The sequence below is a fragment of the Phyllobates terribilis genome, unplaced genomic scaffold (assembly GCF_046119375.1).
Source record: "Phyllobates terribilis strain yellow unplaced genomic scaffold, ASM4611937v1 Scaffold_2__4_contigs__length_985480577, whole genome shotgun sequence".
In the NCBI taxonomy this organism is placed as follows: domain Eukaryota; kingdom Metazoa; phylum Chordata; class Amphibia; order Anura; family Dendrobatidae; genus Phyllobates; species Phyllobates terribilis.
The window spans coordinates 180,415,259-180,428,317 of NW_027362762.1; the positions used below are offsets into that span (position 1 = coordinate 180,415,259).

A 13,059-nucleotide genomic window follows, 5' to 3' on the forward strand; every position below is an offset into this window, starting at 1 on the left:
CCCAGGTGGGGCAGACCCTGGGTATAAGAGTGTAGCATTAACTCCAGAGTCTAGAGTTCTGCAATTCCTCTGAATTTGTTCACACATTGCGTTTTTGCTGCGTTTTTCAAATTAAAAGCTGCTTTTCACAGCACCAGTCATGGGCGTACATAGAAATCATGGTGCCCCATAGCAGAAGTTCTAATTGGGCCTTACCCCCACAAATAAAAAATAAATAAATAAATAATTGTCGAGGTCACAGAAGAGCATATCTCACAACTTTCCAGCCTTTACATAGTAATTTTCCTCCTGCTGAAGTCCTCAATTCCTCTTTCATTGCACCCCCCAAACATAGTATGATACCCCCATGGTGAATTCCTCCACATTAACCTTTACATGCACAGTATAATGACCTTACTGTACATGGGCGTACCCAGGATCAAAACTAGGGGGCAAGCCATGGTCACAGATACCGAAGAGAAATATATATATATATATATATATATATATAGTACAATGCAAATGTAGCGCCCCGAGGGTTCGGTTGCTACAGAGGTATTGCATCTCACCCAGAGGTGTGATATCTCACTTCCAGGTAAAGATGGAGTATGGCTCAGGACCCTAACACCCACATGCACTACACCACATTTCTGGGGGACAGGGCGACAATGCTCCCAAGGGTGAGCACAACTGTCCCTGTCCCTGGCTGGAATGGGGGGAGGGAACACCTAGAAAGGGGGAACCCGGTAGTGTGTGTGTGTGGGGAGAGTAGATCCAGGGTGCACTGTATAGGGGAGTATATATTGTGGGCACCATCTTAGAGTCAGGAGTTGTAGTAGAAGGGAAGAGAGAGAAGGAGGCTGGGAGCAGAGGCTCTGCATGGTCTCTGCTCCGCAGGCAGGCCAAGTCTTAAGGCCTGGGCCTGGAGGAGAAGGAAGGAAGGAAGAAGAATGGAGGAAGCTCTAAGAGCAGACTGAAGGGACCCCAGGGGTGCGGACCGGCCAGCCGCCACCGCACGCCCGCCGCTACCAGAGTAGGGGGGTCAGGCCAAGAAAGGGAACCGGATCCCTCATCTAGTGGAGGAGAGCAACTACCCTCAGCTAGTAACCGGAGGCCGTGGCATTGTACGTGCACGGCCCCTCACTACACCCGTTAGGAAGGCACCACATAGGACCCAGGAAAACGGAACATACGTTTGCCTGCCAAGGCCCGAGGCAGCTGGACAGAAACGTGGTCACTTGTGAGGTACGACAGGCCAGCGAAAGGACACACGAAGGGGGTCATGAAAAGCATTCCAAAGGTGCCTGGGAGTTGGCCGAGCCCCTCACGTGGTGAGCACAGTATGACGTGGGCAGCCATCATCTGCAGAAGTGGCTTGGAGTGTAAAACTGTGAGTAAAGACCCTGGACTGCATCACTGGACTCTGAGTCATTACTGCTGCTCCCGTGCACCATTACCCCCACCATCTGCACTCACTGCCCTGAGGCTATACTCCTCCCGTGGGGAGTTATACTACCCCCTGCTGCGCACACAACATCAGCCTCAGCGGTCTGCCCGCAGCGGCGGTTCTCAGTGACCGCAATCCACGGGTGGCGTAGTCGGACATTTAAGCATTACAAAACCCCAAATAAACAGATCCGCCACTGGTTTGACCACCCTGAGCCACGGGACCGGGTCACCGCCACGGAGACTACAACTCCCAGCGTTACACAGAGACTCTGCTCCGAGTATTCCCCTACACACACGGCCCAGGGGGCGCGTCAACTTTGGCGTAGTCAGCAGGATCGAAACCAACCTGTTATCATCGGGTATTGTGTGCCTAGAGACTGTTTCACTGTATTGAATGTGGCGCCCGCCCCAGAAGAACGGACGCCATGATGTGCACACCAAAAGACAACAAGAAGCCACGTCCCAGAATGGCGCCAAAGACGGAGCCCACCCCCAACAGCCATGAGTGTTGCTGTAGAGATGTCCATCAACGTGGGGGGGCTGCCCCTGAGACTGATTGTCAGCAGATTGCCCCAGGACCACCCCCAACAGGGGCAGAAGGACAAGAAAATTGAGGGGCAGGGTGTGGTTTGGATCAGTCTCGGCAGACCACACCCGGAGATGGCGAGCAGCACCAGCCCCAGTACCCGTGCCAGTGGCCTGCTGCAGGCTGGAGCGGCTCCGTGCAGCCTCACGGAGCTAATGGCCCAGCTCCCCAGAGAGGACCCTGAATTCCTCCGGGCTGGACTGGAGGAGTTGGACTGGAGGATGGTCCGGGCGCAGCAGGAGGCCATCGCGGGTTGGAGAGAAGAGATGGGCCAGCGGGTCGCGGCCCGGCAGCAAGAGGCGCTGCAACCACACGACGACGTGCCTGTCCCTGAGGATGGAGGAGGACCATCGGAGGCCGAGAGTAGCGCTGCAAAGGTAGCAAGTAAGGGGGATGCCCCTGATACCAGCCGGGACGCCACTAACCTGCCCCTGGACCCCGTCACGGAGCCGATCGCCCCAGAAGTCGCTGCACCTCCTCCTCCGCTCCCGCTGCCTGCACCTAGGCCCAAAACCCCAAGCGCAGCCGCCGGACCACCTCCCAGGCCGTGCCCCTTGATCCCGGGTACGGCCGGAAGCGGCCCGCTCCAGGCCCGGTCGCAAGGCCTGATGTCCCCAGGCGCCGTCCAACCGCGAGCGCCCCCGGTCCCAGCACTACCATCCCTAGGGACCGACCTATACAGCCAGCTCGCCGGGCCTCATGGAGAGCCGGTCCCCCTGCCACGCGGATGGGTTCACCCTTGCCACCGGAGGGACCTGTCCGCAGGGGCCGAAGCCCAGCTTGCTCCGCTCCGCAGCCAGTCACCGTCCCCCAGCTCCCGGAGGAAGAGGTCCAGATAGAGTGGGACCAGACCGGGGAGGACCTAATGGGATTTTCGCAGGAGACGCGGGCGGACGCAGCTCGCAGGCGGGAATTCTGCCGCCGTGAGATGGAACAACTAGAGAAGGAGAAGCGGGCGTGGCGCCAGAGGCAGGAATAGCTGCAGGCCCGGAGCGCGGAAGAGAAGACCCGGACCCGCCGAGACCCCCAAGCTGTACGCGGTCCCACAGTAACCGGGAACGTGGTCAAATTCCACCAGGAGAAGGGGTGGGGTTTTATTCGGGACCCGACAACCGACACAGACCTCTATGTTGACCGAGGGGATGTGGAGAGTCGTCTGCCCGCTGGTCATCCGAAACGGGATCTCTTTCCGGGGGATCGGGTAACATACACCCGACATCGAGGACTGCGAGGGTGGTACGCTTTTAACGTCCGGAGGGTGGAAGAGCACCACTACCCTGAACCCTGCTATGCAGAGGACCCGGATGCGGATGAGCCTGAAGTGGATGAGGTGCCAGGATACCGCTACTAAAGCGCAGCAATAAGAGATTGTACATAGTTACCCGCCAGGGTGAACAAGTTCAGTGCCACGCCGTTGGTGGATTACAGAAAGTTTACCCGGTTAAGGGTTGTTGTAAAAGTTTATATGTTTGCTGGAAGTTACCCAAAAAGGGTCTGTGAGTAATCCGGCTGAGGACTGGGAGCAGCCAACCCTTTTTCTATCCGGCTGAGGACTGGTAGCAGCCAACCCTTTTTCTATCCGGCTGAGGACTGGGAGCAGCCACATTTTGTAAATAGTTGCACTTCTTAAAGTGCCCTCTACTGGTTTTATATACATCTACCTAAAAAGATGTCTGAAGATGTTTGTTGCACTTAGTACAATTGCACCTTGTTAGGTGACATGGATGCCTGGTCGCGACAAGGACTGTGACCTGCTAAAGAGACTTCGTCGCAAGAATGCTGCTGAAAATAGTTTGTGTTTTCTACTTAAAGAAATGTTTTATATGTACATATATGCAAAGGGTTATATATTTGAAAAAAATGTCACCCCCCCCCTTATAATGCCCCATGTAGGATGTCACCCTCCCCCCTTATAATGCCCCATGCAGGATGTCACCCCCCCCTTATAATGCCCCACGCAGGAATGTCACCCCCCCCTTATAATGCCCCATGCTGGATGTCACACACCCCCACCTCACCCCCCTCCCTTATACTCCCCCATGCCTCCATACAATAAAAAAAAAAACAATTACCTCACGTCTCACCTGCTGCTGCCGCTGCTCCGGACTCCTCAGCGTCGCCGGCCTCATCCCGCTTTGCGCTGTGACTGCTCAGGAGAGAGCGCGGTGTAAAGACGTCACCGCGCCCTCTGACCTGAGACGTCACAGTGCAGCAGTCGCAGAAGAGACCGGAGCTGCTGCGGAGGCACGGGGAGGGGTAAGTATTCTGCCGGGTGCCGGAGCCCTGTGAAAGCGGGGGGGAGCGGGCGTTGACGGTGAGGGGCCCCCCCGCCTGCTCAGGGCCCCGGCATTTGCCCGGGTGCGCCAGGTGCTGACGTCGGCCCTGGTGTGCGGCGTGCGGCCCTGCTTCTAGGGGGGGGCAGCTGCCCCACGGTGGGTACGCCCATGCTACTGTACCCCACGTCAACTCGCAAGGCAAAGTATGGTGACCTCGACACAGTATGATCCCCCAACTGTGACCCCCACACAGCCCTCCATGCAGTTTAATGGACCTATATACTGTATAATGGCCCACACTAGCCCACCAAACAGTATAATAGCCCCGACACAGCCCTCCACACAGTATGATGGACCTTACACAAATCTTCACACTGTATAATTGCTTGCATTCAGTATAATGGCCCCCACATAGCCCTCCAAATATTATAATGGCTCCACATAGCCTTCCATATAGTATAATGCACCCCCCATAATCCTCCATATAGTATAATGCACCCCCTATGGTCCACCATAGAATATAATGCACTCCCCATTATCCTCCATACAATATAATGCAGTCCCCATGGTTATCCATAGAATATAATGCACCCCCATGGTCCTCCATACAATATAATGCACCCCCATGGTTCTCCATACACTGTTATGCACTCCCCATGGTCCTCCATGGAATTGAATGCACCTACCCATTGTCTTCCATACTCTATTATGGCCACCAGTCACTTAAAAAAATAAATAAATACAACACTCACCTCTCCTCATTCCACCCAATGCTCTGGTCTTCTGAGCGTGTGGTGTGAAGTGCCGCACATCTGATGTCAGACATCAAGGAAGAATGATGGGGGTGGTAAGCAGGGCCGGCGTCAGCACCCGGCGTACCCGGGCAAGTGCCGGGGCCCTGGACCATCAAGGGGGCCCACTCACCATAGGGGCCCGGGCCGCTTCCCCGGCATCTGTGCTGGGCCAGCAGTGCTGTTCAAGCCCTGCTCTGCTTCATGCAGCAGCAGCAGTGTGCGGTCAGTGTGCTGCTGCTCCACCAATCAGGTCTAGTGCTGTCACTTACCAGACATGGCCGCTTGCTGTGCGATGTGCGGCTGTGTCTGGTAGTAATGACACGCAGGGGCGACACTGCGCCTTTAATTGTGCTTGTGTGTCGCACCTGCCGCGTCATTGCTACCAGACACAGCCGCACAGCGCACAGCGCGTGGCCATGTCTGGACCATGTGGCCATGTGGCACACCGGAGGCCCTCCACTGCCACAAGACTGAGGAGCTGGACGGGACACAGGCCGGGGGCAGGTGAGCGAGCTTCCCCAATCCCCATATTAAAAATATTTCTAATGTATGTGTGCATGAATGATGTGAATGTCAGTGTGTATAACTGTGTATATATATTTATGTCTGTTTTATGTGTTTTTAAGAATGTGCTCAAATATGTAGGTGTATGTATCTGTGCGTGTCTGCGTATTGTGTGTGTATGTCTGTGTACCATGTTCATGTGTCTGTGTGTGCATGCCTGCATACCATGTGTGTTCGCTTTTCTGTGTACCGTGTGCATGTCTGCGTACTGTGTGTGCGTGTCTGCATATTGTGAAAGTGTGCGTGTCTGTGTATTGTTTGTGTGTGCGCATGTCTGCGTATTGTGTGTGTGCGTGCGTGTGTGCATGTCTGCGTACTGTGTGCATGTCTGCATACTGTGTGTGTACGTGCATGTTTGCATATGTGAAGGATGAGTGGGCAGGCTGGGCCCTGTGGTGTATACCTATATTTGTCCACCATATTTGTGCATCATGAATCGTGGTATGTGCTAAAGGGGCCCACTGAGACTCTTTCGTCCAGGGCACACGAAAACCTGGAGCCGTCCCTGGTGGTAAGCATCTGCTGACGCCCCCTCCTCCATCATCCTTGCTGACAGGCGGAGGGTGGACCCGGTGGGGACGCTGATACTGGGCCCCCCAGCTCACGGGACCCATCGCAGTCGCATGGCCTGCCGCCATTGGTGGTATGCCACTGGTACCAGTAAATTACTCATGTACATACTTGGATTAGTTTTTACCTGAAAGAATTGGAAAACTGCTGTGTTTTTGAAACCTGCAGCATGTCAATTCTTTCAGCATTTTTTCACCCATAGAAAGCAATGAGTAAGTGCAAAAAAGCATCAAAATCGCAGCAAAAACGCTGCCATCAGTTTTTGCAGCATTTCTGGTGAAAAAAAATGCGGGTAGGATGTGAAACCCATTTATTTTTGTGATTCTCCCAAGTTTAATGTCTTGGTATTCTCACATGAGCATACATTGATGGCCAAAAGTATTGGCACCCCTGCAATTCTGTCAGATGATACTCAGTATCTTCCTGAAAATGATTGCAATCACAAATTCTTTGGTCTTATTATCTTCATTTAATTTGCTTGCAAGGAAAAAACACAAGAGAACGAAGCAAAAATCAAATTATTGATCATTTCACACAAAACTCCAAAAATGGGCCAGACAAAAGTATTGGCACCCTCAGCCTAATACTTGGTTGCACAACCTTTAGCCAAAATAACTGCGAACAACCGCTTCGGTAACCATCAATGAGTTTCTTGCAATGCTCTGCTGGAATTGTAGACCATTCTTTTTTGGCAAACTGCTCCAGGTCCCTGATATTTGAAGGGTGCCTTCTCCAAACTGCCATTTTGAGATCTCTCCACAGGTGTTCTATGGGAGTCAGGTCTGGACTCATTGCTGGCCACCTTAGAAGTCTCCAGTGCTTACTCTCAAGCCATTTTATAGTGCTTTTGGAAGTGTGTTTTGTCCTGCTGGAAAACCCATGACCTCTGAGGGAGACCCAGCTTTCCCACACTGGGCCCTACATTATGCTGCAAAATTTGTTGGTAGTCTTCAGACTTCATAATGCCATGCACATGGTCAATCAGTCCAGTGCCAGAGGCAGCAAAGCAACCCCAAAACATCAGGGAACCTCCGCCATGTTTGACTGTAGGGACCATGTTCTTTTCTTTGAATGCCTCTTTTTTTTTCCTGTACACTCTATGTTGATGCTTTTTCCCAAAAAGCTCTACTTTTGTCTCATCTGACCAGAGAACATTCTTCCAAAACGTTTTAGGCTTTCTCAGGTAAGTTTTGGCAAACTCCAGCCTGGCTTTTTTATGTCTCTGGGTAAGAAGCGGGGTCTTCCTGGGTATCCTACCATACAGTCCCTTTTCATTCAGACGCCGATGGATAGTATGGGTTGACACTGATGTACCCTCGGACTGCAGGGCAGCTTGAACTTGTTTGGATGTTAGTCGAGGTTCTTTATCCACCATCCGCACAATCTTCCTTTGAAATCTCTCGTCAATTTTTCTTTTCCGTCCACATCTAGGGAGGTTAGCCATTGTGCCATGGGCTTTAAACTTCTTGATGACACTGCGCACGGAAGACACAGGAACATTCAGGTCTTTGGAGATGGACTTGTAGCCTTGAGATTGCTCATGCTTCCTCACAATTTGGTTTCTCAAGTCCTCAGACAGTTCTTTGGTCTTCTTTCTTTTCTCCATGCTCAATGTGGTACACACAAGGACACAGGACAGAGGTTGAGTCAACTTTAATCCATGTTAACTGGCTGCAAGTGTGATTTAGTTATTGCCAACACCTGTTAGGTGCCACAGGTAAGTTACAGGTGCTGTTAATTACACAAATTAGAGAAGCATCACATGATTTTTCAAACAGTGCCAATACTTTTGTCCACCCCCTTTTTTAGGTTTGGTGTGGAATTGTATCCAATTTGGCTTTAGGACAATTCTTTTTGTGTTTTTCCATTGAAGACAAATTAAATGAAGATAATAATACCAAAGAATTTGTGATTGCAATCATTTTCAGGAAGAAACTGAGTATTATCTGACAGAATTGCAGGGGTGCCAATACTTTTGGCCACTACTGTAGATATTAGTACAGTTTAATTAAATTAGTGAAATGTGTTTAAGTAAACAATGCCCTACCAACTCAATGCCCTACCAATGTGTTAGGTAAACAATGCCCGTCCAATGCAACTTCCCCCTGCTGTTTTAACGTTTGCAAATTGTGTAATTTTTCATGAACTCACGTAAACTTAGTTCACCGTCGTGCTTCATAGATGAATCCAGCTGTTTTGTTCAGAATAGTCACTATTTTTTCAGACATAAAAAACTTTTTCCACTTAATAATTTGATGACATTGCCCTTTTTTCCAAAAATGTTTTATGGTTTCACATACGTCTTGCATTTTTGGCTTAACACCTTGTATTATTCATGCTTGTAAGGTGGAATCAAACCTGAACTTTGGGATCCTGAAAAATGCAGCAAAACCACAGCAAGAAAAACAGCAAAACCTGTGTTTTGGCTGCAGCTTTTTTACTGCCAAGATGTATGGTTTTAACTGCAGAAAGAAAGTAGCAAAAAAGCAACGTGCGAACATAGCCTAATGTGGTGAGTGCATGTGACCTATTTAGTGAATGTGTGTATGTTCAGTATTTGTAAGTGGACATGTGTATAATGAGTTTGTGTGTCTGCTCATATGTTTTCTTTGTGAATATATTGTGAGTGTATGCTCTCACTAATTACATGCACGAGCTATGGTCAGGTGTCAGCCAGGGTGGATTTTTATTCCTGAAGGATTCAGGACCTGAATTGGATGCAGATACTGGGCAGTGTGAGCACTCAGAACTTCCTATGCTTTGATGGGGATTTCTGCTACTTTGTATCGCGGTCACACTGACTCCATCTGCTGAATGAGCTGCTGTATAATACTTATGGGGTTTGATTCTATCAGCTTCAAAGAACTGCCGTGAAAGAAACTTCTTGGGCAATCTTAACCCAATCAGTGTTCCAAATCTCATAAGATCAGTCCATTAATGTCCTTTATCTGTTCGATTGCCGGGGAGAAAAATAATAATTTCATTTGACTTATATCTTCTTTTCTGGCTGCTTTTTTAGTTGGGTAAAGAAGGAAGAACCTGAGCCTTGGTATAAATGAGGTCCAGACCTTCGAACGAGAGGTGAAGACCTAAAGATGTTTTTATAATGAAAACAGGTAGAATGGATTGAAATCTAAATGACTGTACTTGTACGAATTGTAGAGGTAGATTACTCAGCAGATCGGATGCATGTGCGGTTCACATATCAATGTCCTAAAAGCATGTCATTCTCTCTAGTAATTCCCTTACTTATCCTTCTGAAACCTCCAGCTAAAATAAGGTATTAGACAAGCTGTCATTGCACCTAGTTTTCTCATCTCACCACAAGGTTCAGCAATAATCTACCACTGGTTTTCATAGGGCCAGTAGTAAGACTTGTATCTCACTATGGGGCCAAATAATATTCAGATCACGCTCAGGGACACAGAAATTTCCTTCCACATAACAAATGAATACCCAGGGAAAGCTCAGCTCACCTTTAGGTGCTGATAACAGTAGTATATTATATTTTCAGTATAATCTTTCTTAAAAAAATGTTATACATTTACTTTAAAAAATAACTGGTCTTTACAATAAAGCGAAAAAATATAATAATAAAAACAGTAATAATAATAATTTTGTGCAGCACTGTACCAAAATATACAGGGTGCAATGACATGAAATTACCGTGAGATACAATCTCACAATAAAATATTAAGAGAGAGGGTCTGGTTGGCAAACTTATGCTTGTTCCTACTGTATCATTGTCTTTGCTTGTAGATTGTATATATTGCACTACTCAACCAATAATTATCAGCAAACAAGCTTAAATTATGATGTGATGTGATCAGCAAATTTAGTCAAGAAGAATTGAATCTCCTCGAATGTTATAAAAATTAAAAATACTGAGCTTTTGCAATTTTCTCCATGTGAACTCAACAAAATAGAGACCAGTTGGCTGCCTTTTGATGAGCCATACAGGGCCGGTAAACAGTGAAAAAAAAAATACTAATTTCACTGCTTACCTGTCTAGCCGCCCCACAATCTGCTGTCCAGTCCTCCACACCAGTCATGCACATCCACTTCAGCCTCCTTCACTGAGGCTTCTAGTGCCAAGTAGGCCTCTGATGTAATGCAAGCTTATGCTTCCACAACACTGGTCATAACATCACAACGTGCGTCCCCTGAGGTGCTGACTAGGTCACGGTCGATGCACATCATGACGTAACAACATGCACCATGGTGGCATAGTGCACAGTGAGATTACAAGCCTACTTGGTGCTGGAATACCTGGTTTAGAATGAAGCATATCAAAAAGAATGCACGTGAGATTTAAAGGAATAGACGGCCGGATGCTGGGGTTGAAGGACAGGTGAGCAGTGAAGTTCTGGGATTTTCAGATTCCCCCAAAGCAAAGAAGTACCATTCAATTCATATAAAATTTCTCATAAATTTAGCCAAATTTTCCTAAATTCGAATCTCTCCAGTTTTGATCATCTCTAGTATTCATAAGGGCAGAATCGGTTGAGTGGATCAGCCATCCAGTGTAGTTCTCTGATCCAAAGTTCAGCAAGGAGGAAGTGTAGACAGCAATAGAACAGAAAGAGAAGAAACGGTGGTATAGTTGACATGACAGTTGTCGTGGTAGGCTTCATTGAAGAGTAGGATTTTTGGAGTTCTCTCTCAAAAAGTTATGCATTGGTCTTATAGAACAGTGGTGAGAATTTTAAAGAAGAAGGGCAGCATGGGAGAAGTCTTGGACACGGAAATGGTAGGTGGCTATATTTAGTTAGGAGTTCTTTGCCAAATGGAGAGCTCAACTAGACACCTAAGGAGAGATTACAGAAGACACAGATTAAGACATTTAGACTGAATTCTGAAGTTGATTGGCAATCTATGAAGCCCTTGACAGAGACAAGCGGTGATAGTGAAATGGTTAGTAAGATTAGTCTGGCCGTGGCATTCATGTTATATTGAAGCTTAGGTAATAGGAGACCAGTGTAAATAATGATAAAATAATGTAGAAAAAATAGAAAGGCAAGAAAAGTCATAACATTTTTAATATTCACTTAACACCAGTGGTGGACACAGACAAAAAGAGCCCCTGTGCAAGAACGGTATATGGGCCCTTTGCAGTCCAATAGTTCTCCAATGATAGAAGCTCCTTGCTGCTTTGGAGGGGGAGGTAAGCCCCATTACACTCGGACCCCTGTGCGGCTGCACATGTTGCACCAATGGTATGTCCGACCCTGCCTAATACTCAAATACTATGCAGAAGTTGTTAAAAATAAAAGCAGTTGTCCCACAAAGGACATTTCTCACTCATCCACAGGTGACATAAGCTGTCATGTGTGTACATGAGGAATAACACTATTCTTAACCTTTTATATGATTTTCATCTCTCCACAAGTGTCAAGCTGTCATTAGTATACACATGAGGAATAACACTATTCCTGATCATTATATAATTGATATCCTACATTTTTTAGCAGTATATAATTCAATTCCATTACTGTTCATAGCCCTTTTCCCTAAAGGCCAGATCTTCTGCTGTAGCATAAGTGTATAGTCAGATTGTAGGTTGTACATTGCATTTATACATCTGATTAATATATACTGTATTACTTTGTTTCTTTTTTTTAGGCTCTGAGAATTCCACATTAAAGAACATGATGGGTCACTGATAAACAACTACAGAGAATATAAGTCCACTTGTTTCTACAAGAAATCACTGTATCTTCTTGCTCCTGGGAACGTTATGTTATTTGGCCCGAAATAACACCTTTAATTTATTCACTTGCTATGTATATAAAGCATATATATATTCTCACCAAATAGTCACACAGCCTGGAAAACTTCAAAGGCATTCAATAAGACGTTTCAATTCTTAGAATTGTATGTTTTTTAAAATACTTTTTGGACCCTGTATAAAAATAGTTCCGTTTCACTAAATTGCTTTATTTTTCATTATTCCTTGTTAAAATAGGCAGAACCATTTGTGAAAATACGGGATGCCAGAACACGGCACAACTGCACACAATGGCACGGCTGACTCGTATCAGCCTACAACTATATCGGCTTCCGTGCAATTTAATACTCTACATGCCATTACTGTAAATAATTTCTCTATCCTTTCTTTTATCTCTCTTTATACTTGTGTTGAATTCAGGCGATTTCTGCTCCTGATATAGAATAAAAAAATAGGAAGCAGAACTATATCAGTCTATGTAAATGTCTACCGATACGAGTATTTATGGAACGTGAAGTTTTGTAAAGTCTACATCTCTTTTAGGAGCATCAAAGGGCCGTAAAGCAGCTTTTCTGTACTAGTGTTGACCCTAATTAATTTTATTAGAGCAATAGAAACAATGGTAACCACAAAGACTAATGTGAACATAGCTGTTGGCATCTGCTTCTTTCACCCATCATCATGACAGATCTCAAAAACCTAGCTGTAGACACTGCAAAGTTAGAAGTTGCACTTAGAATCTAATACCTAAGAACACCCCTTTTCCTTAGAAGACACATGGTCGTATTCTGGATTACAGCATGGGTGGAGAGCTCATATATGCTGCTTGCTTTTCTTGATCACTAGATCTGTGTCACTCTCACGTGACAACTTCACAGTTTTCCTTCTACCTTCACCAGAAGTTATGTCATCACAGAATCCTGCAGAATCAGGCAAGGGTCACACAAACAATTTTCTCTCATCCAAGAAAATTGGGCTGATTATGCTAATCACACTGTGATCAAACTCTGATCAGAGTTTCACCAGCGTGTGATCCAATTTTCTCGGATGTGGAGAATATAAAAAAATAAAATTCTCCATTTTCTCCATTCTGTCAGTCTGTGAAAATCAGAC

General features: G+C 46.9%; 1 long non-coding RNA gene across 1 annotated transcript in view; it reads left to right on the forward strand.

Moving 5' to 3' along the window:
- Nucleotides 1-12,413, forward strand: part of LOC141250969 (uncharacterized) — an 87,516-nt gene extending 75,103 nt beyond the window's left edge. The window contains exons 3-4 of the long non-coding RNA XR_012312984.1: nucleotides 9,238-9,334; nucleotides 11,841-12,413. This is a non-coding gene — a long non-coding RNA (uncharacterized lncRNA). The remainder of the gene's footprint in view (nucleotides 1-9,237; nucleotides 9,335-11,840) is intronic.
- Nucleotides 12,414-13,059: the final 646 nt, after the last annotated feature.